This window comes from Myotis yumanensis, unplaced genomic scaffold (assembly GCF_028538775.1).
Source record: "Myotis yumanensis isolate MYYU_CA2020_CCGP unplaced genomic scaffold, mMyoYum1.0.hap1 SCAF_6, whole genome shotgun sequence".
NCBI classification, from domain to species: Eukaryota; Metazoa; Chordata; class Mammalia; order Chiroptera; family Vespertilionidae; genus Myotis; species Myotis yumanensis.
This window is the reverse complement of record NW_027223757.1, coordinates 69,189,319-69,217,019: the sequence shown is the minus strand read 5'-3', so window position 1 is coordinate 69,217,019 and position 27,701 is coordinate 69,189,319. Positions and strand designations below refer to the sequence as shown.

At 37.3% G+C, this 27,701-nt stretch overlaps 1 protein-coding gene and 1 pseudogene across 1 annotated transcript in view; both read right to left on the bottom strand.

Moving 5' to 3' along the window:
* The window catches only part of EYS (eyes shut homolog), a 1,239,289-nt gene that overhangs the window by 915,684 nt on the left and 295,904 nt on the right, over positions 1-27,701 (bottom strand).
* On the bottom strand, positions 1,072-26,173 carry LOC139012790 (small ribosomal subunit protein eS6-like; annotated as a pseudogene).

Below are 27,701 nucleotides of genomic sequence, written 5' to 3'. Positions count from 1 at the left end.
AAAGAGTACATGACTAGAAATAATATATAATTCAGGACTCAAAGCAACAATGAATCCACTTTGTGAAGTAACTTAAGAAACATTTCCCAAGAGGAAAGATTTCTGGACTTTGTAAATTGTATGCTTTTATAATAAGTGAGACAGAGATATCTATTAGGATATTTTTTTATTTTAAATATTTTTCTATTACTATTGCAATTCCAACTTATTCCACATATATCAAATTCACAGGAATAGTTTTCCTTAAAAACAAACAAACAAACAAACAAAAACAAAAACAAAAAACCTCAAAGAAGTAATCATTAAGCACTGGTCATTTACTGCAAACATAGTTAAGCTTAAGTAGGAATTGAATATAAATGAAGGGCTAATGGAGTCAGTGAAATGTGATAGTAAATTTCTGTATCTTTTGCTGGACGAATTCCTAAAAATCCCTCCTTTTGATTTTCCTACCTCATATTTTTTTTTTTAAAATGTGTTAATCATAACATAATCATTCAGTAATATTTATTCTTAAAATTGATTTTTTGTTAAATATTTACTCAATTGGACTAAATATTGCATTAAAACTTGGACAGATTTATGTTATTAGAAACTTTTCTAAAAACAAATTTGAGCCGAAACCGGTTTGGCTCAGTGGATAGAGCGTCAGCTTGCAGACTGAAAGGTCCCAGGTTCGATTCCGGTCAAGGGCATGTACCTGGGTTGCGGACACATCCCCAGTAGGAGATGTGCAGGAGGCAGCTGATCGATGTTTCTAACTCTCTATCTCTCTCCCTTCCTCTCTGTAAAAAATCAATAAAATATTAAAAAAAAAAAACAAATTTGATAAAACATTTTAAGCTATATTTTAAGTAACATCTATAGATACATAATTGCATTAATTCAAGTAATATATTTTTATGTTTGTTCTTATTTATTTGTTACTCTTAGAAAAATCTCATTTTTTTAAATTCTTTTTTTATTGTTTTATTGCTTAAAGTATTACAAAGAGTATTACATATATCTCCTTTTTTTTCCCACCCTTGACAATCCCCTGGCCTCCCCTACCCCGCAGTGTCTTGAAAAATCTCATTTTTGACTGGACTCAGATATAGAAGTAGGAACTCTCAGAGAGGACAGCCCACGTATCTTGGCAATCTGTTCCTGGCATTTTTCTTTGGCCTCCTTCCTTCTCTTGGCCAAAAGTGTAGCATACTCTGCAGCCTCTTCCTTACTTTTCTTAGTATGTTGTTTCTTCAGAGCAACACGCCAGTGTTTGTGTGGCAGGATGCATGGAGTAACAAGACTCTGAATATTGAGTGCTTTGGTCCAAGGTTTTTTAGCTTCTTTGTTTAGGGCTTTCTCACAACATGTTGGCAGACATCATCTTCTCTGGAGAGAGTGAAAGTTTGTGGAATCTGCTAGCTCTTTGGGGCCCCAGGCGACGAGGCACAGTGGTATCAGTAAGACCAGAAATATCTTTCTCCCCTTCTTTTACAATGACCCGGTTGAGAACACTGAGATTGGCACCTACAATGCAACCCCGAACAGATTTGCGTTTTCTCTCTCTAGTCCTTGGTCTATAACAGGAATGACCTTTACTCAGCAGCAGGCAGACATGGCCATGGACAGCTTCATGAGGAAACCTTGTTTGTCATCTCCACCACTGATTTGAACCACATAACCCTTCCACTCTTCACCCAGAGCATCAGGAGCAACTTCTGTGGCCATACGCTTCTCATAAAAGGTATGAAGTTTGCATTCATCATCCACTTCAATGAGTTTCTGACAGCCAGGGACTGGGAAAGAGATGTTTAGCTTTATCCTGAAGCAGCTGACCGACGCAGAGACACCACAAAAAAGAGGCCAGTTCAAATGATATTTTACAATAAACTATTCAAAGTGAAAATAATATTTGCTATCTTTATGCTTATTAAATAAATTAATTATAGAGATACGTATGCATTTTAAATGTAAAGAAAAAGAACTAAGAACTTGTGATGATGCAAGCTGTCAAATTGGACATGTTCAGTTATAATGAACAGCTGCTTTTTTGGGGACATTTCTTAGCAAGGTTTTAAAAATCAGTATGCAATGAATATAAAATGAGGCATGCTCAGAGCGGCATGGCTTATAATTTTATAGCATTGGAGTATTTTATAATGCAAAGCCCTATTTTTAGTAGAAACATCTTTGGCAACTGGTATTTATTATACATTATGAAAGCCATCTTCATTCACGTAGATACAAAAGAGAGCTATGATTCTGTCACCAATGTGTTTCAATAATTATATGAAATAGCCAATGTGAAATCAAAATGAGATGGAAATAAATATCCTTACATATGTCAATAGAGCGATGTTAGTGTATTAATTAATAGCACAATCCCAGAATGTGGTGAACTTGGCAGGACTGATGTAGGTAGATAGCTGGGTGACTATTTTCTGTGGAATAGAAGATAAATCATGATGACCTTACTGAAGACAACTAATGGATTAAATATCATTGGCATATACATTGTATTTGGAACAATTTTCTTTGCCTTTGGGGGTTAAGGATTTAAATGGATAGTGCATAAAGAAGAATTATCTCCCTGAGCCTTGCCTGAGAAAGATTGAAAGCTGTCACACTAGAGTTAATATAAGGTCCTAGGAAAGGACCTACATCTTGACTGGCTGTATAGGATAGTGAAGAACATTCACTGTTGACAATATCTGGTAGCAAAGAATCCAGGAAGTAAAGAATCTCACAGTGATGTTAAAGGTGAGAACATTACTCTGGTGCAGGAAAGCAAATGTGAGTCAGGGCATATGCAGAAGGAGAAATCAAAGCCAACCCCAGTGCAGTTGGAAGAAGAAATTCAAAATTTCTTCTAGATCACACAAAAGCCTAATGGCTGTGATTCTCAAATAGTAGTGCCATTGGAATTATATGGACGGCTTGTTAAGGTATTTGGGCCCCACTCTAGAGTTTTTGATTCAATAGTTCTGAGTTGGGGCCTAAGGATTTGCATTCCTACAAAGTTCCCAAGTGATGTTAACGCAGCTGATTAAGGGACCACATTTTGCCTTATAGGATACTAGAGGCCTGTTGCACGAAAAGATTCATGCAATAGGCCTTCCCTTCCCCTGGCTGCCGGCACCGGTTTTCCTCCAGAACCCGGCACCCAGGCCTTCGCTCCAGCCGGAACCGCCTTCAGTGCCATCGCTGCTCCAGCTGGAGCTGCCTTCAGCGCCTTCGCTGGTCTGCCAGGAGTCATGTATGCAAATTAACCGCCATCTTTGTTGGCGGTTAATTTGCATATCTCGCTGATTAGCCAATGGGAGGTGTAGCAAAGGTACGGTCAATTACCCTGTTTGTCGCTGAAACCGGTTTGGCTCAGTGGATAGAGTGTCGGCCTGCAGACTGAAAGGTCCCAGGTTCGAATCCGGTCAAGGGCATGTACCTGGGTTGCAGGCACATCCCCAGTAGGAGATGTGCAGGAGGCAGCTGATCGATGTTTCTCTCTAACTCTCTCTATCTCTCTCCCTTCCTCTCTGTAAAAAATCAATAAAATATTAAAAAAATTTAAAAAATGCCGAAACCGGTTTGGCTCGGTGGATAGAGCATCGGCCTTCGGACCCAAGGGTCCCAGGTTCGATTCCGGTCAAGGGCATGTAACTGGGTTGCGGGCACATCCCCAGTAGGAGATGTGCAGGAGGCAGCTGGTCGATGTTTCTCTCTCATCGATGTTTCTAACTCTCTATATCTCTCCCTTCCTCTCTGTAAAAAATCAATAAAATATATTTTAAAAAAAAAATTTTAAAAATAAATTACCCTGTTTGTCTATTATTAGATTAGATTATGATCTTATTGATAAGTAAAATAATAGAAATAAAGTTAAAAGCAGTGTATTTTCCACAATTGAGATAGACATGCTACAAACATTTATATATGTTTATATATATATGTACATATATGTATATAAATATATAAGAATAGTCCCACCAACTATTGGAGGTGAGACAAAGAAATCAGAAAACAATGAAAAATTATTTGACTATGTGGAAGGAGCTTAAAAAAGGACATTAGCTATAGTTGGGAGCTTTTCAAGGTTTCCAAGAACAGCTAGATCAGGGAACATACCTTGGAAGCATCTGACTGCAGTTAAGAGTGAAAGCAAAGATCAGTTGTTGATAAGTAGGTGCTGGGCACCCAATTATACCAGCAATGGAGTAAGATACATTAAGGAGGATGAGGAAAATTGTTAATTCATGAAGGCCTAGGTCAAAATGTTGAGCAAATTGTTATTGTTAATATATACAAAATGAAGGACTCCTTTGTTATGCAACACTGTATAAATATGTTTAAGCAATATAATCGCCAGAATACTAATGAATATTTTCAAAGATATATAATAACCTAGATTAACTCATGAGCATGGATTAATTACAATTTTGAGATTTCCTAAAGTGGCCATGTCTTGGGCCATAACAAATTATTTTCAATAGATGATGAAGTCAACAACATTGTGGACATTACTATGACATGGCATCATAGTAAGAGCCACAGAGTCTTCATGGACACCACCAAACTCTTTTGTCCAAGGTGACTGCATATTGTAGACAATTCTCTAAGTAAAATAAATGATATATTTTTCATCCTTGAAATTTTAAAAAGTAACAGGGAGGCATTTTATTCTCAAATGAGCAATATAGAAAATATAGATAATAATGCTGTAAGCTTATTTTTTCCCTCCACACCAAATGTGGCAATGCTAAATTTTAGTATAATTTTAACATGCTACAATAATGTGCAATGATTATGGAGAAATGATCTTAGTTTAAATCCCACCTTATTTCCTCAAGGCATTAAAAATAGCACAGGAAATTTTCAGAGGGGCCAAGTTAAAGTTAGCTCATTAATAGAATATATGGCTGTTTTCATGAAATAGCCCAGAATGTGTGTATGATGATATTTTAAATTAGTCTGTAGCCTCAAGATAATTCTCCTGAATGTCATAATAAATATATCATACATTCCTTTATATAATGTATTTATGATACATTATTAATGGCACATGAATATTTAATGTGTATTTTAATAATTAGTAGCTGAATTCATATTACAAGATGTCTGATGATAACTAGTAGAGTTGCTTTTATGCAGCTTCATTAATGCATATATTTTAATATGTCCTAATTTCTTTTATATTAAAAAGAGACATAGGTTTATGTATACAATATGCTTTGTTAAGTTTTATGAATTAGACAATATAAAAATATCAAGGGGAATAATAGATGCAAGATTATTAGCAATGTCCAACTGAATGGGAGGAAGTATTTTAAAGTTTTATAAAACTTGTGACTTCTCAATAGGCCTAAAGCTTTAATAATTTGGAACTAGTTTCTAGTCTCCAATTTCATTAAAACATACCTGGGAAATGGTCCATTTGAGCGAGTTAAACCAAAAATTACTTGAGCGTCACAATACCCTTAATTTAGAACGAGATATCTTAAAAGCCAATAGGACTTTACAGGTCAATCCAGTTCTCATTGTAAAAACAAAAAACAAAAACAAAACAAAAACAGAAAAACCAAGAGCCAGATAATTTAGGAGATGCCATCCTTTGTTTATAGAATTAAGTCAGAAAGTTTCGATGAATGAGTCAATAATTACAGAACTGATTCTAAAGTCATAAAGCTCGAGTTTCTGAGGAAAAACAAAACCAGCAAAAAAACAAATAAAAAACCCCTGAATTTCAGAACATGGCCCTTTCTACTACACTCAGCTGACTAATTCAGGAGTGAATTATTTTCCCTTTTGCAATACATTTCTTCAGAAAATAATTATTGAGCAGTTATTTTAATCCAGGCAGTTTCCTAGAATCTATAGATTCAAAAATGAATAATTAATGGCCCTGATCATAAAGAAGCTTCCTGGAGAAAAAATGAGGACAGTGAAAATGAATTAGAAGGCAGTAGAGCAAAGGAAGAACTAAACCCCAGGAAAAGATAAAACTTTAGTCAGATTTTGTTGCTCTTCTATTCAATTCAAAGTCCTTCATTGACATCCTCTCTCATACCAGTAGTCAAAAACAAAGTATTTATGATAGCCAGTCATAAATACTCAATTCTCTACCTTCTTTCTGAACTCATCCCTCTTAACCATTTTTGCACACTAGCCACACTCACCTCCATTTCTATTGATTGCCAGTCCAAACTCGCTCAACAATTTGACACATGCTCTTTTCTTCAACTTGACCACCTTCCCACAAATAGTCAGGTGTAACACTCCCTCACTTTTTTTTCAGATCTTTACTTACATATTACCCTTTAACTTTTCCTGATCACCTCACAAAAATATCAACTCCTTCTATTACAATCTACACTAATAAAAGAGAAACATGGTAATTAGCGTACGACCGCTATCCTTCCCATTGGCTAATCAGCATATCCTTATGCAAATTGCAGACCATTTTAAAGAGATTCTCTCAAAAGGGTTTCCTTTTGGGCTCCAGGCTAGAAGAGAATGATAGGTTGTATAATGGAGTAAGGAAGGAACTGTGAGTAACTGAAGGAGGACCATAGCCTTGCCAGAGCTATGATCAGTATTACCAGTAGCAATGTCACACACACACACACACAAAGAAAAATAAATAAATAAGTAAATAAACAAATAAATAAATACCTTTAAACCAGGCAACTATGGATTTCAGTAATATCAGGCCAAAATAGTACTTATAGCAAAAGAAAGGAAAACATAGAAGAGGAAGAGGACCAAGTTAGCAGCAGTAATTGTCCTTTCCAATCATTTTGTTGGGTAGCATTTATACTTAATAAATTAGCATTTTTTTGGCCAAACTCCCGACACAATTATTAATAATAATATTTTTTTTTGTATGTGACTTACATAGAATCTTGTTTCAGCTTTGCAGTAACAAGATCTAAATTTATTTGGGAAATCTTTAAAAAATTATGACATTTAGCATTGCCAGGAAATGGATGTCTAGCATAAATCTATTAAATAAATAGATATCATAGATTAAATCCTTCTTATTTTATAACATTATGAACTTCATGTCAGTTTTATTTTTCCTTCACATTGATATTCTGGCTCTTTAAAAAGATAAATTGTTCACAGTATACTTCATCTTTTGATTTACTTACAGAGTGCAACTGAATAGGAATTAACTTTAAAAGAGGTCATCCATGAGTAAAATGTCAACAGAATTGTTATGCTGCCTATACAGAATAAAGTATAATATGAAGTAAGAGTGACTTAATTAATTGAATTTGTCTCAGTAGAGAGCACTTTTTGTATAGTGAAAACGTTGAAAAAAAGATAGATAACTGCATTGTGACAATTAATCTACTCATATTTGAGTGTGACTATAAGAAATGAGAAAGCATATGAACTATCTATGTCAGAATAAATAGATAAAACGTATACACACTTGTGCTGCGCCAGCACAGCCAGGTTTGGTGAGCCTGAGAGGGGGCGGTGAAGGATTAAGAAAAGACAGACAAGAGAAGAAAGCTGGGGCTGGGTGGGACACTGCCCTCTCTGATGAAGAGGCAGCACCATGGCCTGCAAGCCAAGTCTTTATTTTTTAGCCAGATTAAATGAGGCAAAGTAATGCGTGGTTTCGAATCTACTCAATTACATGCACCTGATCAAGCTTTGTTTACTTGCTGCACCTCCCGAAGCCTATATCACTTAGCCACCTGGGACCAAAGGTTCAGACCATAAGGTCAAGCTTACAACTATATCCTTTGGCTATAATTGTGCTAGGAGGGCTTTGCCTTCCAAGCTGGGACCTGCATGTGGCTTTGCCATGAGAAGACCATGCCCTCTCAGTAGTCTGAGGCTTGAACCTGACCAAACACTGTAGCTGCTCTCCACACACACTCACTCCTTTGGGGCTTCATCACCATTCTCACACACAGAAATTGTACTTGCAGGGTCACAAATATGACCGTCCCAACATAAAAAAAGGATAAAAATTTTAAAAACACACACACAAAATTGGCGTCCACAAATTTTAAATCATTATTTAAAAGTTATTCTGATGGGACTCTAAAGCCCACTTAATTCCTCCGTTTTGTCTTTCCCTTGTGCTTGCTATTCGGTGTTAATGAGGTTACTGTAAAATAAACATGGTTTTCCACCAGATCTTGGTTATTTTTTCTAAGTTTAAAACTATTTGGGATAATTTCTCACTGTGTGGGACTAGATGAGACAAGCTCTCATTACTTTGTCACATTTACCCAGCAGCATATTAGACACAAGGTAGAGGACCTTAGTACTTAGACAACTGAGAAAGCAGCAACATGTAGCTATGTCTACAGCATGTAGAGTCTACCAACTTCAGGAATTTTTATTTTTATTTACAATCTGGCCTGGATTTACCACATATCCTGATTATTTAAAAGAAAATGAACATTTTGATTCTTACATGAAATTTTCCTGAAATTAAATTCTAAAAGATAATTCAAACATAAATTATTACAGAACAACTAATGGGAAACAAATGTAAAGGCATTTGAGGCCATATTTATTCCCTGGGCCTCCAGTAAGTCATTCTGGTTCTTTATTTTTCCAATCATGTAGAGGGAGAGATGGCATCACCCTGGACTGATATCCTACTAAACAACTTACTTTCTGAGTAGATAGGTTATTGAACTATCAATAGAACACTCAAAGATATGAGATATGTGAGAATATTTTTCATAACAATGTTGTGAAGCAGGGTATTCTGGTTATGTTGTTTTGGTAGTAAGATAGCTCAGCACTCTATGTAGTAATCAATTTTAATATACAAAAACAGACAATGAAATTTGAAAACATAAAATAATATTTAGCTAACATTGTCAGAAGAGTCATGATATTAAGTTGAAAATGAATACGCTTTGTTTTAAACTTATTTACAATGGATTTATAAGATGATCTGCACAGTTAAGACATCTGAACTACCTTTGCTTCTTATAGTGCCCAGGATCTATTTTTCTGTTTGACTTTATCTGATTCAATCAGATTTTATTCTCATCCATCCAGTCTAACTCCTTTATTGTAGCAAAAAGAGTTTCCAGTAACAGAAAAACATTTATTTTCTAGCAACTGAAAATTTCAGGTTTTCAAGAAATTTTGAGATCCTCCATTTAACAACCAAAAATTAATAAAGGAAGTACATATTTTAAAATTCATGGGACTTATAACTTGTTTAAGATTTGTTTTTTAAAGAGTAGATATTGGGTCCTCCATTGACATTACACTGATTAATTTTCTGGTGCAGTCTGTCACATATATGTGACAAGAATTATCTTGCTTTATGAATATGCAGGACAGGTCTTATATGAATTGATCTAGTAGGTGGCAATTGATCTGATGCAATCACAGGTCATCACTGAGAGCAAACGCAGATGGCCACTAAGACAACCTTTTGTCAAAAATGTGACAGGAGCCTGTGAAAAGGTCTTAACTATATAAATGTTATGAGTTTGCCTGGGCTAGAATTTCTACTCTTCGATCTACCATTAATAACATGAGCAACAAGAAGTAACAAGTTATTTGGGGTTCTGACTAATTAAGCCTGTCAGTAAGCACCTCAGGCACTGGGCCTATTAGTTCGATTACATTGACAACCTGGAGGATGGGAGAGATGCTCTCCTTATTTCATTCTTGTCTTTATTATCTCTGCTCCCTCCACAACATAAGCTGTTCTAGAAGAATTTACTTGAAATATATTTTTTCTTTCATGATGATTGATACATAAATTTCTCTAAAATTAGATCTGATTGTGTTTGGTTATTAAACTGCTAGACACCAATTAATTTGAAGTTCAGATAAAAATTATATTTTTTTAGTGTAAGCATTTCTCATGCAATACTTATATTCTTATTTGAGGTATCTGACACCCTTAGACTGAATTTATATTCTAGATCAAGTGCAGAGCAAGTATTTTTAAAATTAGGTTGAGAGAATTTAGATAAAAACTGGAAAGGTGGAAATCTGCCCTAACTGGCTTGGACATATTCCTGTTCTGCCCACTTGTCCAGAGTATGTCCTCAGTTTTTCCTGCTTATTACATTTCCCAGAATCCAACCATGTTCTATATCACAGCTCTTTCCAGTCCATATCCATGTCCATATCATCTCTCTTTTTATAAATACAAAGTTTTTAATTTGTCCTCACTCTGTGAGAGACTCAATCATTATCAGATAGTTTTTTCTAATCTGCTAATATATTTTCCAAGATTCAGGCAAATAAAGAGTCTTGCCAGTCTAAATTCCCACCAACAATGAAATTAAGGCATATCTTTCTTTTATTAATATTTTAAAAATTGATTTCAGAGAGGAAGAGAGATAGAAACATCAATAATGAGAGAAAATCATAGATGGGCTGCCTCCTGCATGCCTCCTCTTGGGGCCTGAGCTGGCAACCCGGGCATGTGTCCTGACCATGAATGGAACCACGACTTCTTAGTTCATAGGTCTATGCTCAACCCCTGAGCACACCAACTGGGCTTAAGGCATATCTTAATATCCACTACAATAAAAACAAACTAACAGAAAAAAACTTTAGTAATACAAAATACAAATAAATAAGAAAAAGTCTTTATAAGTCAAATGCAGACCCATTCAAGATTCTCTTCTCATTTCCTTTGCTCTAACTTTCTTTTAAAGTTCTCCTTATCATATAGCCAAGAAAGTTTATACACATTGCATATAACACAGAACATTTTCTACATTACATCAATATATTATATATCCATATATCCGTCACTCACAGAAAGGAAAATGGGAATGCAGTACAAAATAAATCCACTTTATTAAAACAATCGTAACTAGGCTCTTCCTTAAACTATAGGAAGACTCTTTAAAATGCATATTGTAAAGGTTGTCCTCTGTAAATATTTTTTATTTACTAATATTTCATGGTGATCCCTGCAATGTGCAGATATGTATATAGAAATCATAATGACATTACTTATAGTTCAGTTTTGAATTGTTAATTGTATGAGTTAAGGCCTTTATTTGGTTCTTTTTTTCTCAGAGACAATACTAAGCACCAACTTATACTGAGACACTATGAAATAAACTGAAAATACTCCTGCACATGATATTATTTTGGAATTTTTAATATCAATTTAAAATTTTGTTTTAGGTTTAGTTAACATTTATTTTATAAGTATGTTTATTTGCCTTCAAATGCCGAAACATACAGAAAATGACATCAAAACTTTAGTGTAACTGCAGATACATTTGCTTCAATTAATCACACACAGGATCAAAGGAAAACTGGGAGCACAAACAACAGAAATCTATTCATTAAACTAGTTGGGTCAGCAAATTTTAAGGAAAGATCTGTCTGCTCTCTCTATCTGCTGGAACAGGTAAGAACAAACATCTGATGACTTATGTGTGGTAGTTGGTACCACTTGGGAGAAGTGACCAGTGGTTCATGTCCTTAAAAAATGATTTCAAAGCTTTGGATTTTTAAAATTATTTTCAATGTAGTATAACGGTTACCAATAATGCAAAAGAGGCTATGGGGGAATTATTTTTTCTCCTTTTTTTTCTTGTTATATTGAGTTTTTCTTAAAATTGAAATTTTGGGGTAAATTTTTAATTATTAAATATATTTATAGCTGGATTAAAATATAATACCTTAGAGGAGGGGTCCTCAAACTACGGCCTGCAGGCCACATGCAAATACAAATATTGTATTTGTTCCCGTTTTGTTTTTTTACTTCAAAATAAGATATGTGCAGTGTGCATAGGAATTTGTTCATAGTTTTTTTTTATACTATAGTCCGGCCCTCCAACTGTCTGAGGGACAGTGAAAAAGTTTGAGGACCCCTGCCTTAGAGCCTTTTCCTATTATAAAAATAATTCATTTATATATATATATATATATATATATATATATATATACACACACATATATACAGCACATTTAATAAAACATATTAAATGTCAAATTTTGATATATTTTTTAATTTAAAATTTAAATTACCCAGTGAGTACACATCTTCACTAAATAGTTCTGGCATTGAAGCTTTAATTTGTATAAATACATTTTTATATTGTCACCTCGGGTAATTTCTGGATTGAAGTCATTCACTTGATATACTCTAGTCATCTGAAGGATGAAAATTAGACTTCTAAAATCTGTAGCAAGGCAATAAATATCTGTTCTGATACTTGTGAGACAGCAATTACCAATCTGCAATGTATATCTGAAAATTTCCTCTTAGACTCCTCTTACCTCCTGATACCACAAACAACTCTCATCTTTCTCTGAGTGCCTATGTTGCTGGAGTCCACCCATCCCATTAGTGCTTTTTATGTCCCATAAACTGGCTGTTTCTGATTCTGCCCATCTCTCACTGACCAAATGCAAATATCATACCAATGTCTAGAGTGCACTGAACCACAATTACAGGGAGAGAAATCAAAGCCCTTTCTAGTCCCACAATCTGCATTAGGCAGTTGGATAAATTGATCCAAGTTCTAAAGTAGTTTGCATCCCCAGCTTTTGCTATAGCTCCTTCCAGTTACTGTAGCAATAGCTCCTCATTAAATGACTTGGTGAGTATCTTACCAAAGAGGAAAGCTGCTGAGTTTATAAGATTTTAAATTATTTTCCATACTGCATGTCTAGTTCAGAAGTCAACTAAGCTCTAGTAACCTGCTTATAAGCCTAGGGACTAACATCCTGAATCCCTTCACCTCTACAGTCCGGTGCAACTGTACCTAGATGCTGTAAGTTTCTCTCACTGCATTTCTACTAATGAAATAACTGCACCTCTCCTAGCCAGCATTCCCCCTGCAGCTCTGGTTCTCTACTAAGCTTTAGCAAGACCTACTGAATAATGGTTCGCAGCATAGGCCAGGCTCCTTGCAGCATTAAGGTTCCAGTTTACCTTTTATATAATTTATATATGAAGCTCTACCCAAATTTTGAAGAAAAATGTCAGCTGTCTAGCAAGAGATTGGCATATTAAATTCCAACTATTCTGCAAGCATCACAAAGTAATTTAGTTAAAGTTGCATATTCTGGAAAAAGATCCCCAAGGCCCCATTTTGTTCAATAGCCTTTCAAATCAGCCCTCAGCAATGTCCCTTCAGGGATCACCCTGCTCTTTCCGAAACAATGCCTTCTAAAATAGCCATATATCCTTGATGATTAGCACTTCTGGAAGTGCTCACCAAAACTAGCTGAGGATAGCACTTTTTTCATAAAAAAAATATTCCCACTTGAGAAGGAAACCTTTAGCATCTTATCAGTCTTCATCCTAAATTTATGTTTTATAATTCTAGCTATAAACTCTCCTCGGCTCCAGTTATTCTGCAGATGAGAGATGAGAAGCCGATGCTTAAATTTTAGTCTCTGTGGATGCATCAGATCACCTGTTGACAGCATATTTCCTGAATCAACCTGTCCTCCCATTACTTCTAGTGCGAGTTTCCAATTCAGAGTACATCGACTGCACACTCAGGGTCCCATACAAGAGGCTCTCAAACATGAACTTACACCATGCCCTTGACCTTCTCCAGACAGCCTCTGGAGGGTATGGGTAGCCTAGTATTTATGCATTACACATCTGCATGTGAATCTTCTGTGGAGTCTTTTAAAAATAGGGAGGCTCAGCCCTCACTCCCTACCTACTAAATCAGAAACCCCAGGAGGTGTGTATTTTTAGAAATGACACGGGTAATTGTGATGTATTGTGGAGTCTCCAAAATACTGATTTACTTGTGGGATTCTCCTCCTCCCCAGTTTCTCCAGTCCTGTGGACAATTGAACTCAAACTCTGATATTTTGAGAGGCACAGCAAGGTCAGAAAAGAATCTCAAGAGAAGCAGGTGATCTTCAGATCTGTCTTCAGGCTACTGTATCTGTATGTATTACTGTATAACCATATGAAACCTGCTTCACTTCTATGAACATTGTTTTCTTTTTTGTAAAATACACCTTCTATGATGTGCCAGCGAACTACAAAAAGAAGTCCTGGAAGGCACACAACACCACAGAAAAAGGGATCCACATTTTCTGACAAAAAGTAACTCTTGAATGTACACATTTAAAACATGTACAGGATCAGCCCAGTTGGGTGGCTTAGTGGTTGAGCATAGATCTATGAGCCCAAAGGTCATGGTTCCATTCCAGGTCAGGGCACATGCCTGGGTTTCTGGCTCAATCTCTGGTAGGGGTTATGCAGGAGGCAGCCAATCAATGATTCTCTCTCCTCATTGACATTTTGTTTCTATCTCTCTCTTCTTCTCCCTTCCTCTCTGAAATAAAAAATATATATATTAAAAATACAACCCCCCCCAAATAAAACCATGTACATAATCAGAAATAACACGAGCAGTCTTATATTTATGTTACGTTTATGTTTTTATACTCATTAACACTTATACCGATGCCAATCACATTGGTCTCTTTTGAGGTTTTCATTTCAGATGTTTTTAACTAAGAGGGTAAACTTTTCTTGTCTCAGTGTTTTAAACACAGCAGTTAGAGGAAGAGAGTTTTTCTTGCTCTGAGAGGACAGAGAAGGCCAATTTAAATCAGATAATGAAAGGAATTTTAGAGATAAAATAGGCAGGTTTAGGGAGTCTGAGGAATAAAGACGGTCCACGGTGGTGGAGGAATGCATAGGTGAGGGCTTGGAGCCACCAGAAGGTAGACATTCACAGAGAACTGAAAAGGTGCCACAGGATAAGGGGAACATATTTTCACAGGAGATAGAGGAATGTTGCAAGATAAGAGGGAGAGAAAGAGGGGGGCACCAAATGGGTTTTGGACTTTGAATCTGATATTCTATAAAAGAGTGACCAATTATAAAAAGCACAGGGTCATAAAATGGGGAAGGGGTCCAATTAGAAGGGGACATGAAGAGACAAAGAACTACAGCCTTATAAACCTTAGAAAAAGGGGCTTAGTGGGTTACCCCCTCAAGAATCTCTCCCTACCTGGGAGTTTGTATTTGCTTCCAATAAATTCCCACCCTTTTACTAACAAGTCCTTTTAGTCCTCGAATTTTATTCTTTACACTTTGTGAGGCAAGAACCTGCAAGGGGGAGATCCGCTCCCCAAACCCCATGTTTCAATAAGCTTTAGGTGGAGTTAATCAGATAAGGGCTTGATGCCTGAAGAGAAAGAGATTAGGCTGTGGTGTGTTTGCTTTGTGTCTGTCAGAGCCTTTCACCTGAAATGTAGCAAATTCACTTGGAGCTTTATTTTTTTTTTTTTAAATCTATTTTATTGATTATTTACAGAGAGGAAGGGAAAGGGATAGAGAGCCAGAAACATCGATGAGAAAGAAACATCAATCAGCTGCCTCCTGAGGAAGCAAAAATATAAAACAGAGAGAAACCAAGATGGTGGCATAGGTAAACACCGGAGTTTGCTGCCTCGAACAACCACTTCAAAAATACAACTAAAAGACGGAACGGACATCAACCAGAACCACAGGAAGGCTGGCTGAGGAGAGACTCTTCAACTAGAAGGAAAAATAACAGCATTACGAGGCTCAGAGGAGGCGCAGTGTGGAAAATTTAAAGGTACGGTGGTGCTGTGGTGCGCCCGCAAAGCGGGCTGGTGGCTGAGGGCGCGGTTGTCGTTTTCAATCAGGAGTGAGTCTCAGACTCTGGGCTCCAGATCCGGGTGAGTCTCTAGGGACCCAGACTCAAACGGGAGAAGCGGGACTGTCTGGCTACAGTCCCTCCGAGGTTTGCAGCGGTCGCTGGGACAGAGAGGCAGAGCCCCTGGGGATGGACTGAGAGCAGCCATAGCTGCTCCCTCCCCCCGCCCTGTTGAGCCCGCCCCGCCCAAGCCCTGCGCAGAGCCATTTGCCGATCACCTCAGGCAAAGGCTGGATTAGCGCCTCCCCAGAGGACTGAAGTTTTCCCACAGCTGATTCCTATAGCCAGTCAGCCTGGTGGTCAAATCCCTCTAGTGTTAACTACAACAATTAAGTCTTGGCTAGAACAAGGCTGCGCACAAAGACCACAAGGGGGTGCACCAAGAAAGCATAAAAGATGCGGAGACAAAAAAACATGACAGAAATGGAGGATATGGAGCTAAAAATCCCAATTTTGAGGGCTTGCTATAAACTTGAGCAGAGCCTCACGAAAACTAATGAGACCCTCGATGCTACGATAAAGAAATTAGAAAGTAAGCATACATGGACTGAAATAAAGAATATTATACCCAATAGCAGACCAGAGGAGCACAAGAATCAAACCAAAGATTTGACAAAAAACACCCAACTGGAAAAGCAAAATGAAAAAAGAATCCGAAAGTGTGAAGATAGTGTAAGGAGCCTCTGGGACAGTTTCAAGCGGACCAATATCAGAATTATTGGGGTGCCAGAAGATGAGAGACAGCAAGATATTGAAAACCTATTTCAAGAAATAATGGCAGAAAACGTCCCCCACCTGGTGAAAGAAATGGACTTACAGGTCCAAGAAGCGCAGAGAACCCCAAACAAAAGGAATCCAAAGAGGACCACACCAAGACACATCATCATTAAAATGCCAAGAGCAAAAGACAAAGAGAGAATCTTAAAAGCAGCAAGAGAAAGAGACTCAATTACCTACAAGGGAATACCCATACGACTATCAGCTGATTTCTCAACAGAAACTTTGCAGGCCAGAAGGGAATGGCAAAAAATATTCAAAGTGCTGAATACCAAGAACCTACAACCAAGATTACTTTATCCAGCAAAGCTATCATTCAGAATTGAAGGTCAGATAAAGAGCTTCACAGATAAGGAAAAGCTAAAGGAGTTCATCACCACTAAACCAGTATTATATGAAATGCTGAACGGTATCCTTTAAGAAGAGGAAGAAGAAAAAGGTAAAGATACAAATTGTGAACAACAAACATGCATCTATCAACAAGTGAATCTAAGAATCAAGTGAATAAATAATCTGATGTACAGAATGAACTGGTGATTATAATGAATCAGGGACATAGAAAGGGAATGGACTGACTATTCTTGGGGGGGAAAGGGGAATGGGAGATTCGGGAAGAGACTGGACAAAAATCGTGCACCTATGGATGAGGACAGTGGGTGGGGAGTGAGGGTGGAGGGTGGGGCGGGAACTGGAAGGAGGGGAGTTATGGGGGGGGGAAGGGGAACAAATGTAATCTGAACAATAAAAATTTAATCAGCTGCCTCCTGCATACCCCCCACTGGGGATGTGCCCACAACCAAGGTACATGCCCTTGACTGGAATCAAACCTGGGACCCAACCAGGTTTGTTGGGGTCCAACCCCAGCAGGTCACTTGGAGCTTTAAAGGGTGTCCCAAGAGCCCCAACAGCCTGGGATCATGTAAAACAAAAGCTGCCACCAGCTGTGAGACTCTCTGGGATCTTGGCATGAGTACAGACTCTGTAGGTTTCTTCTCATGAGAAAATTTAAAAATAGTTTAAGAGATATAAAGACCTGATATTCATTCATTCATTCATTCATTCATTCTTTATTTCCTTTTTCTCATTATCTCCTCTCTCCTCTCTCTTTCTCTCTCTTTTTCTTTTCTCTCTCTCTTTCTCTCTCCACAATTAAATGATCATCATCAGCAGCAAACATGGTATATATTTAATTATATGTGAGAGGCACTAGGTTAAGCATTTTACATGTGGTATCTCATTGAATCTTCATAACAATATTGCAAAGTAGCTGCTATTACTTTGTCCATTATTAAAATTAACTGATTGAGGCTTAGAAATATTAAGTGACTTTGTTACAGGAAAACCGGACAAGAACCAAACAGCGCTCTGAGAGTTTGGAGTTACACTTTATTCACCGCGGCGGGCCTAGGGAAATGAATCCAAATTCTAAGCAAAGCTACAAGCAGAACTTCCCTTTTTATGGAAGAGCCAGCCCTTTGTGCGCTTGCTGGCAGTGGCCTTGAAAACTACACAGTTCTATCCAATTAAAAATGCACCTGGCATGGCATTGGGTGTATCTAGTCTCTGGCCTACAAGGTCAGACAGCTAAGTGTATCTCCCCCATTATTCAAGCAGGCTAGAAAGCAGTTACTTTTTTTCAGAATAAGATAGAGGCCGTCCAAAGAATAGCAGAGAATTCCAAACAGTAGTTTTACAGAATAGGGGTTCTCCTTCACAACTTATGTGAGGTAACACTAGTGAAGGCAAAGCTGCCTAGCTCCAAAGCCCCTTTTGAATGTGCAGCCTTTGGGTTCGAAAGGGCATGCTGCAAAATTTCACCCTAGATAATCAAGATGATGCTACAAGACACTCTCCCTCATTTCAAACCAAAGTTGTTCATCGTTTACATAAATAAGCTATTTACCTGTTGGCTATAATGAATATGTATATATTTATAGAATGTTTATAAGATCAAATTTGAAGTAATTGACATGGACTCCAGAACTTAATTTTTAGAAAGCTTCTAATTTCTATTTAAATCAGAGTGATTGGCAAAAGACTATAGAAAATAGACAAATTCTTTTCTCTGTATATGTACATACATACGTGCATGCACACTTGCACATATACTTGTGTTCACAAATATATATCCATTGCCTAACTCAAAATTTCCTAAACTTTTCACTATTGATAAACTCCTCCCAGGCAAATGGGAAGTTGGGACAACAAAGTTAGAGCATAATGGCACTCTTAATTGATGGAGATAAAGGATTGACTCTCCTTGACTGCTGGAAGCCAATTCCAGCATGTCAGCAAGGGCTGAATCATCTAGAGTGGCTGAAGGGCATTTCCCCAAACCTGAAAAGGGATGATTGTTTGCTGCCAGACAGCTCAGGGCATCTTAATCTACATGTTATTGCCTCCTACTGGCCAAACACCTGAACAGTTTAGGCTAATTCTTCCAATCTGACAATGGACTCTGTAATTGAAGCCTGACCCTTTGAAGTGTATATCTCTGCCTCCTCTCAGGACAATTTGTGTTAATAAAAAGCATGGGGTCCTGAGATGAGGAGATCTTAGTTTCTTTAGCTAGGCTCCTCAAAGAAATTTTCAAATGCCTTTCAAACTTATGCTTCGTCTGTGGACTCTTTATTAAGTTACACACAGCCCTTCTCCAGATTGCTGAATCCTTCTAGATGCTGGAACAAGAACCCTGGCACGTGACCACTGTTCCTTTTAGTTAATAAACTGTGGAAGTAAACCTGTTCTTCTGAAGGAGGATGTGTTTCTCTCTTACTATCTTCTTAAAAACAATATATGAACACAATATAGCCATTTAAAAAAAATCTTATATGGACTTAACCAATAAAAATAGCATCTATCTAAATGGTAGAAGGAATGATTTTTAGGAAACAATAAAATTCCTGTAGATTTGTTCTATGACTTATTACAAGTCACTTAACTTATTGGAAGTCACTAACTTATTTAATAAATTCTCAGAAATAAATTGTGAAGCCTAGAGTTGAATGCTAGTAGTAGTTATATATATAAACAAATGATAATCTAAAAGTATAATGCTTGTATTGAAACAAATTGAAGCTACATTTGTCTCATAATTATTTGAAAATAAACCATTTGTTGATGTATGTTGGTTAATATTGGCAATGGGAATGGTTTTCAATAAATTCTAAATAATATTTAAGCTGGGTGATTTCTGGGAACTGTCCATTTTTATTAGAGTCTGAAAATAAAATTTCTTTCACCAATCTGTTATGTTCTCACACAATATTTATGAAATTCAATTCTGTTCCATAGATTTCTTAAAGCTCAAAATTTAACTGTAAATCTCACTTCTCTATAATGAATCTTAGAATAAGAAAAAGAAAAAAATATATTTGAGCTTCAAAAATACATTTCACAAGTCAAAGAACTAAAGCCCATGTATTTCTTTACTCAGGTGGCTCAACAAATCTTTTATCAGTTTCTGTCTACTTTTGCTTAGCATATAATTGTTAGGTCGGAGAGAGCACAGGATCAGATACATGCAGACATGTGATGAGACAATGGACTCCCCCTGGAATTTCTCACAGATCAACGTGCTAGACACAGATACCGGCTTCTTCTCCCTGAATCCACATACCCCCACACAGATGCTGACTCATTCCTGAATACCTTGCTGACCCCCCTGCAGCTGAAGCTTCCTCAACTGAATACCTCAGCTCATGTCCCCGCCCCTCACCCAACCGCAGTATAAAAAAAGCGCCCCCCTCCATGTTGGCGTGAATCCACGTGCCCTGTCTTTGGCGGGATGTGGATCTCCCGGGGACGCAGAATAAACTTTCCTTTCCTTTCTTTTCTGATTCACTGGACTCTCTATTTCTTGCGCTGCCTCCTGAGCCACCTAACCTAACAATAATTAAAACATTTTTGATTATTTGTGAAAGGGCGAGGGCTATGCCCTCCATCTTGCCCCGTATCCTCCATGTTGGGGCAGTAGCCATGTGCTCAGGAAGGTACCTTCTTCCCGGAAGCCCAAGCCTCTGCTAGCCACACCCAGGATTTCTTTAAACTAACCAATGACAGCCAAGGGAAGTGCGCGCCATGGAGATGACCACATCCTGTGTAACGAGACACCGACTTGCCCCTGGCCAATCGGCAGGGCCCACAGTCCTCTCTCCTCCCCTTACTATAAAACCTCTCTCTCGCCCTCTCTCTGCCACTTGGCTTACCGTTCCATCAGTGAGTGTGGTCAGAGAGCGAAACTAGTTCGAATAAAAGACTCTCTGCTTTTGCATCGGACTCGGCCGGCTACCTGGTGTGGTCTAATGGGGATCTTGAAATCTGGGCATAACAATTTGTATCAAGGCTGACAGATTCAAAACAAGATCAGTGGGGAAGAAACCGGGTGCTACTTAAAGACAAATTAACTGTGATCAAATAAACAATTGAGACTATATTTAAAACAAACCATATGCTCAATGAACTAAAATTCTATATTAGTCATGGATTATACAAGAAAAACAAATCTATAATCTACTGTATTGTATAAAGGATAGGAAACTGACACCCATGAACATGAACCACTTTCATAAATGTAATGTTACATTATTTTTAATAAATTTTTAAAGTAAGGATCTGTGTAACAACAGGTAGAGATCTGGGTAATAAAAATATTTAGATAAATTTTATTCTACATAGACAAAAGTAGGCTTTTTAGAATGGACAGTACCAAATGAATCATTTTGTTTTACCTAATTCACACAGTGTCTTTGTTAACTGGTTTTTGTTATTAGCTAATATATCAAGGTTAAGATTAAATTTATGGCTATACTCTCAGTACTTAAGATGTTGCAACTAATCAGTTTAATCAAAAGATTTTATTGAACCTTTGGGATATCATTACAATCAGTCAGTCATTGATTATTTTTTAATACTCTCAAAATGATATGAACCATTATACTCAGCCTCTGTGAAAATCTATAATTTCATGCACAGATTTTCTGATTAGAAAATGTCAATACAAAAGAGTAAAAGTTCACTAAGTTATTACAAGTGAGAAGAAAACTGTATTATTATCTCCCAATCACAAAAGGATTGGAATGAAAAACTTAGATTTATTTTCTTTGTGTTAAAAACAAAAGCACTGAAACAGATGGAAAAATCCAAAAGAGAATAGTGCTTTAAATAGAAGATGCAATGAAATACGCTGCTAAAAACTCAAGGGATAAATCACTCAGTTTTTCAGACCTTCTTTTATTTCTCTTTTAAAGTGATAAATTGCAAGGAATCAGTACATATGAAATAGAAACCTCTGTGCTTCTTCCCCAATATCACACAAGTTCAGAGCTAGAAAATGCCATCAGATACCTAGTTCAGTGATTCTCAAATAGAAATACACATCAAAATTGCAAGGAGTTATAAACTACCCAGGTACCTGTATCCATCTACTGAATCTGGATTTTAAGCATGTGTATTTTCAAAGATAAACCCCTAGTTAAGAACACTTGAGCTCAATTCTTTCATTTTATTGAAATAAACTGATAACTAAAAGAAAAATATACTTATGTATATTTTGAAATATATATTTATGTATAAAATGAAAAGCTATCCTTAAATTAATAAAATAGTGCCAAAGATTATGAATTTGAGTGAATATTCTACTGCTTCTTCATTTCTCCCAATAAGTTAACTGACTTATAATAAGTCATAGAACAAATCCATGTCAAAGACAGAGGATCTCTAATGTCCTCTCTACTGTTTTAAGTTAACAAAACTTATAAGACGTGTAACCTAACCGAGTTACACAATGAATAAGAAAAAATTGATTTTTTGAGGTTCACTATTTCAGATGGTATTCTATAGGGCCTATGATATAAAAGCAATCTTTGTATACAACATAGCCATAGTAAAAATTTTATAAGTGCTAAGACATTTGAGGCTTGACACATGTTGTCATGTTCCTATGTAGCTGAGAAATTATTGAGAATAAAATTCATTACCATCTTCTTTTGCTACCAAAATGAAATTTTATTTTTCCATCAAAGAGTATTTGGACAATTCTGTGTGTTTTGAGAATTCCGAAGCTCCCAAATTCTGACACTGAGTCAGTCTCCGTGTTAATTTCCAGCAAATGAGATTAAGCAAATCTTCATGAAGAGGGTGAGAGCAGGAACAAATGAAGGCTTTTGTATTCAGACACAGAACAGTTGGACTGAATCCTCACTGATGAAAGGTTAGTAATCAGAGAGGGAGAGCAGAACCTCAGGTTTCTAATTACCCAGGCAGAAGGGACAATTGGGACCTGACCGCTAATTAGCTAAGCACTGGGAACCAGAGGGATGTAGAGAAGATCCTGGGAGCCAATTTTGGTATGAAAAGGGTTGGAATCACTTGGCAGATTAACCTGTCTCTGAAAGGAGCATGGGGATGACACAACAGGCATTTTTGTAGCAGCCAAGATGAACTACGGAGCAAGGGCTGTTGCCTCATAATCCTGGCTCCAGCCACCCCCAGCTTTTACTCTACAACCCCAAAGGGAGGCAATAGGCAGCTCTCTAAAGACTGACTTGGATTTTTCAGCCATCTGGTGGTGAAGGTGAAGGTAAAGGCAGTTTTAGTGTGTGTGTGTGTGTGTGTGTGTGTGTGTGTGTGTGTGTGTCACTATAAAACATATCAATTCAGTTCTGCTATTGCTCCTGAGTGTTAGGAGAAAATTTATATCTCTAGTATACTAGTATATATACAATGTATACATTTTAACATAGTTGTATGTGAATAAAACTTTGTTCTTTCCACATGTTAGTTCTAGGGCACTCTTTTAGTTTCTCCTGCTGTTATCAAAATTAAGCATTCATTATTCATGTAAGATACAGAGGAAAATGAAAGTAAAATGAAAGGGAAAATACTAGAATAATTTGATCATACATATTTAAATAATCACAAAGAAACAGTTATTCTCAAATATGCCTAAGTAGTTACATGGAGGAATAAATCTTATTCTACCCATTCTTAACATTGCATCTCATTATATGCTAAGCACTAAATTTTTTCTGGTTTTATCCCATTGTTTTCTGAGGCTTACTGAACCATAAAAAAAGGAAAAGAAGAAAACTGGCTCACTGTTACAAAATACTTATCCTGGTTTCAAAGTCTTCCGATGTTTTATTTAAGCTCACATTCATGGAGCCACATGTACTCGTAAGAAAATTCTGCAAAAGTGAAAATGTTCATTTAAAGCTACACTGCACCAAGTTCAAAGAAGAAGCAATCCTCACGTCTGTGATATGACCTGGATTGGTTTCGAGATTAGGACCCATACAAAAAGCAGACTGCTGACTCCTGTAGCCAAATGGGGGTGCCTTATAGATTGAGCAAAATCATTTTTCTGTTTATCACAATTACTAAGTATTTTTTTTTATTTTTTTTCAGAAACATCACACCCCATGCCTTTCTTTTCTCTTCCCCTTCAAAGCCTTCAGCATTTCATGGTTAATATTTTACCAATGAGTTGATGAAAGTAAATATGAAACTCAATTTGGGTCTTGCCATTTTTCAAAATTATCATTTTTTATTTCTTCCTGCCTGGCTTAGTGTCTTCGAAATGATTTTATGTTTCAATTTATTATTATGGAGTGTATTATTTGTGCAATTATGTACCCTTCACTAGTATTTCTATAAAAAATGCAATATTTATCATGACATTTATTGCAATGGTTAACTTAGAACAGCTTGAGTGCTCAAACCCTACATATTCCAAAGGAATGGTGGGCTCTGACTGGCTTTTTGGAAGATAACCTCTGAGCCTTGGAACGTGCTGCCTGTAACAGTGTGCTTGATCCCTGACAAGCTGGGCTGTGCCAAATAGCTTATGCTAATGATGTGATTTACAAGGAAAACTTGCTTTTAAACCTGGGCTTTGGACTATGTTGTATCCATTGGAACGCTGCAGGAGCTGAAGCCGGATTAGCTAAAATCTGTGCCTTGTGAATGACCCGGATAAACACCCTGGGCATCAAGGCTTAAGTGAGTTTCCTGATTGGCAACACCTCAGTGGGCTTGTCACACATCATGTCTGAGAGAATAAAGTGCTTCACACACACGTCCTCTAGAAAAAGGCACCTGAAGCCTGTGCCCGCTTTCTCCATGGCTTCACCATGTAAGTCTTTCCTTTTGCTACCTTTAATCTATAACTTTTCAATGTAATAAACCCTAACCATGAGTATTCTGACTCCTCGTCAATCATCAAATCTCAAGGTCATGTTGGAGCCTCAGATACAGTATCTAAAAGCTATCAAATCCTTTGAACATTTAAAAAATTTTAAACAATCTATTGTTCCCATCACACCTCCTCTTGGAAGAATATTATCAAATCAATAATAACATTTTGTCTTCTAATTGATATATGAATTATGGTTAGAATTATGTAATTTCAAGAATCAATTTAATCAAAATATAACAGTCTAGTTGGTAAACACTATTTAGAGGATTTTATTTCATTTTCAACCCTGTTGCTTTCTGATTTGTTTCTTTATTCTTTCTACCCCAGCTTTATGGAGGTATAATTGACAAAGTGTTCAGAGTGATAATTTCATATATATATATATATATACACATTATTAAATGATTTAATTAAATAATTAATAATGAATAAGAATAATTAATATATCAATCATCTCACATAATTATTTTTGTGTGTTTCATGAGAATACTTAACACCTACTCTCTTAGCAAATTTCAAGTATACAACAGACTATTATTAAGTATAGTTACTATACAATACATTAGATTCCCAGAACTTATTCATCTTATAAATGAAGACCTGTACCTTTTGATCAGCATCTCCCTATTCCCCCCAAACCCCAGCTGCTGGTAACTGCCAATCTATATTCTGTTTCTATGAGTTCTACCATTTTTTTAATTCTTATTTTTTTTAATTCTTATCCTATATAATAAAAGCGTAATATGCAAATTGTCCCCTCAACCAGGAGGTCATCCGGGAGTTTGACAAGGGGGCAGGGCCAGCCGGAGGAAGGGAGGGAGTACCTGGCCAGCAGCTGGAAGCTGCTAGGGACCCTAGAAGTGCACAAATTTTGTGCACTGGGCCTCTAGTTATACAATGAAGTAAGATTGCAAACTAATACTAGTCCAAGCTAGTCTGAATAACTTCTTACTGGCAATTTATAAAATGTATAAATGAGAGGATGCTATACTTGGAAGCTTTATTATTTGGTACAATACAGTTTCTAAAGTTGCAGTCCCTGACTTTTCAAAAGATTGGCATAGTGTCACAAAGAGAAGTCGTGGCAAGGTCAGGACTAGAAGTTGAATATTATGATTATGGGTATAAAGCTCTTTTTACTATAATAAACTCCTATTATTGCTGAAGTTATAGCTGAAAGCATAGACTAAAATAAAGTTTAATCACATTATGGAAATTAGATGATTTACCTGCAAGTAAAAGGGACTCTAATTCAAGCCATATTTAAAAATATGACATAAGTGATCTCATAATTAGATTCGGAGGTTGGGTAGGCACCTGGGGTGGGGAGGGGCTTCATCAGTTCAACAATTGATCAAGAGTCAGGTTTCTTCTCCTTCTTGGCTCTGCTACCTTCAGAGTCACTCATTATTAAGCAGCACCTCACTCCCATTCTTGGGGTCTGACAATGGTAGCATCAATTATCTGTATAATTCCAGATGTTTGAATTGTCTAGAACAGGTCACTACCTTTAACTTACATCCTTTTTGCTTTCCCCAAAAAGAACTTCACTCTTAACACAGAAACCAGCATCAGGTCCCATACCCGTTCCTACAGGAATCCTTGCAAGTGGATGAGATTAGCACAGCCACCTTACACAAAGCATCTGGCATGAATTAAGACATAGCATCAGGGCCACTACACAAACCTCAAGGGTGGTTGGATAGCTGATGGACCATCCTGTTTCTGGACTCAGCCATCCAAACACTAGTTATAATTCTTCATTTAGGTGGCTGCCTTCCTTATGGGAAAGACACAATTTGCTGCAAATGATCCTCTCATTGTAAAAACAAACAATGTCGGTATAGGTACACTGGTGGTCTGAAAACAAGTCTGTTCTTCAAAGCATTTTCCCCCTAAGCTCGGCTAGTGTGGTCCTTTTGTGAAAATCAGCTCTGTTGCCAAGGAATAAACCGTCAGCCTATACCACTATTGCAGCATTAACCTATGCTGTCTGTCATTTATTCTCTGAAGCCAGTCAGTGAATCCACCTTGAGTAGATGTTTTTATGTCAGGCTTTCTGAAAAATGACCAGCCGGAGGGGATCCCATTGATTTGCCAACTGTGTCAGTTCGTTTAAGGCTGAATGGCACATGCTTCTGACAAAGGCTGTGACAAATGGATATGTACTGAAGGGGCAGCCCTGACACAGGAGAAGGCAGAAAATGATGGAAGTATACAACGCCAGACGGAAATCAAAATAAAATTCAAGCCTACGTATTATGTGTGTGTATACAATACCTCGAGTTAGGTAAAAGTAGGTACCTATGAGGCTAACAGCTCTCCTCAGAATAATTTCTGAAATTTTACACAAATTCAATATTACCAAGAATAGTGAGAGCAGAATGAGCAGTTAGTTTTGTAATATCACATCAACTTATAGTGGTGACTAGAACATTTTTTTACTACCATTGAGTGAAAAAAATATTGCTCAAGTTTCTGTTTTCTAATCTTAATAAGTACTCATATGTACCAACATGCCCAAGAGGCCAAAGTTAACTAACTATATACGTAGGGTTAGTTGATGCGACCACGTAATAAAATATCTACACTAATAAAAAAGAAACATGGTAATTGGCGTACGACCGCTACCCTTCCCATTGGCTAATCAGCGTATCCTTATGCAAATTAACTGTCAGCCAAGATGGCGGCCGGCAGCCAGGCAGCTGGAAGTGAACATGAGGCTTGCTTGCTCCAGTGACTGCAGACTCCAACGTTCCCCGCCTGCCTTGCCGGCCTCTGAGCTGGCAGTCTGAAACATTCTAACAAATATAGGCCAGGATCTCAGAGCTGAAGTTATACATTGTTTCGATTATAGAACCGAAACAAACCAGATACCTGCTCTCAGAGCTAGAGCCAGAGCTAAAGCTGGCCCAGAATAAAATAAAAAAAAGGAGCCATTGGGAGCTTCAATCAACAACCACCAGACTGAAAGCAGCCCTCAGCCCCTCACCCAGACTGGCCAGGCACCCCAGTGGGGACCCCCACCCTGAAGGGTGTGTGACCAGCTGCAAACAGCCATCATCCCCTCATCCAGGCTGGCAAGGCACCCCAGTGGGGACCCCCATCCT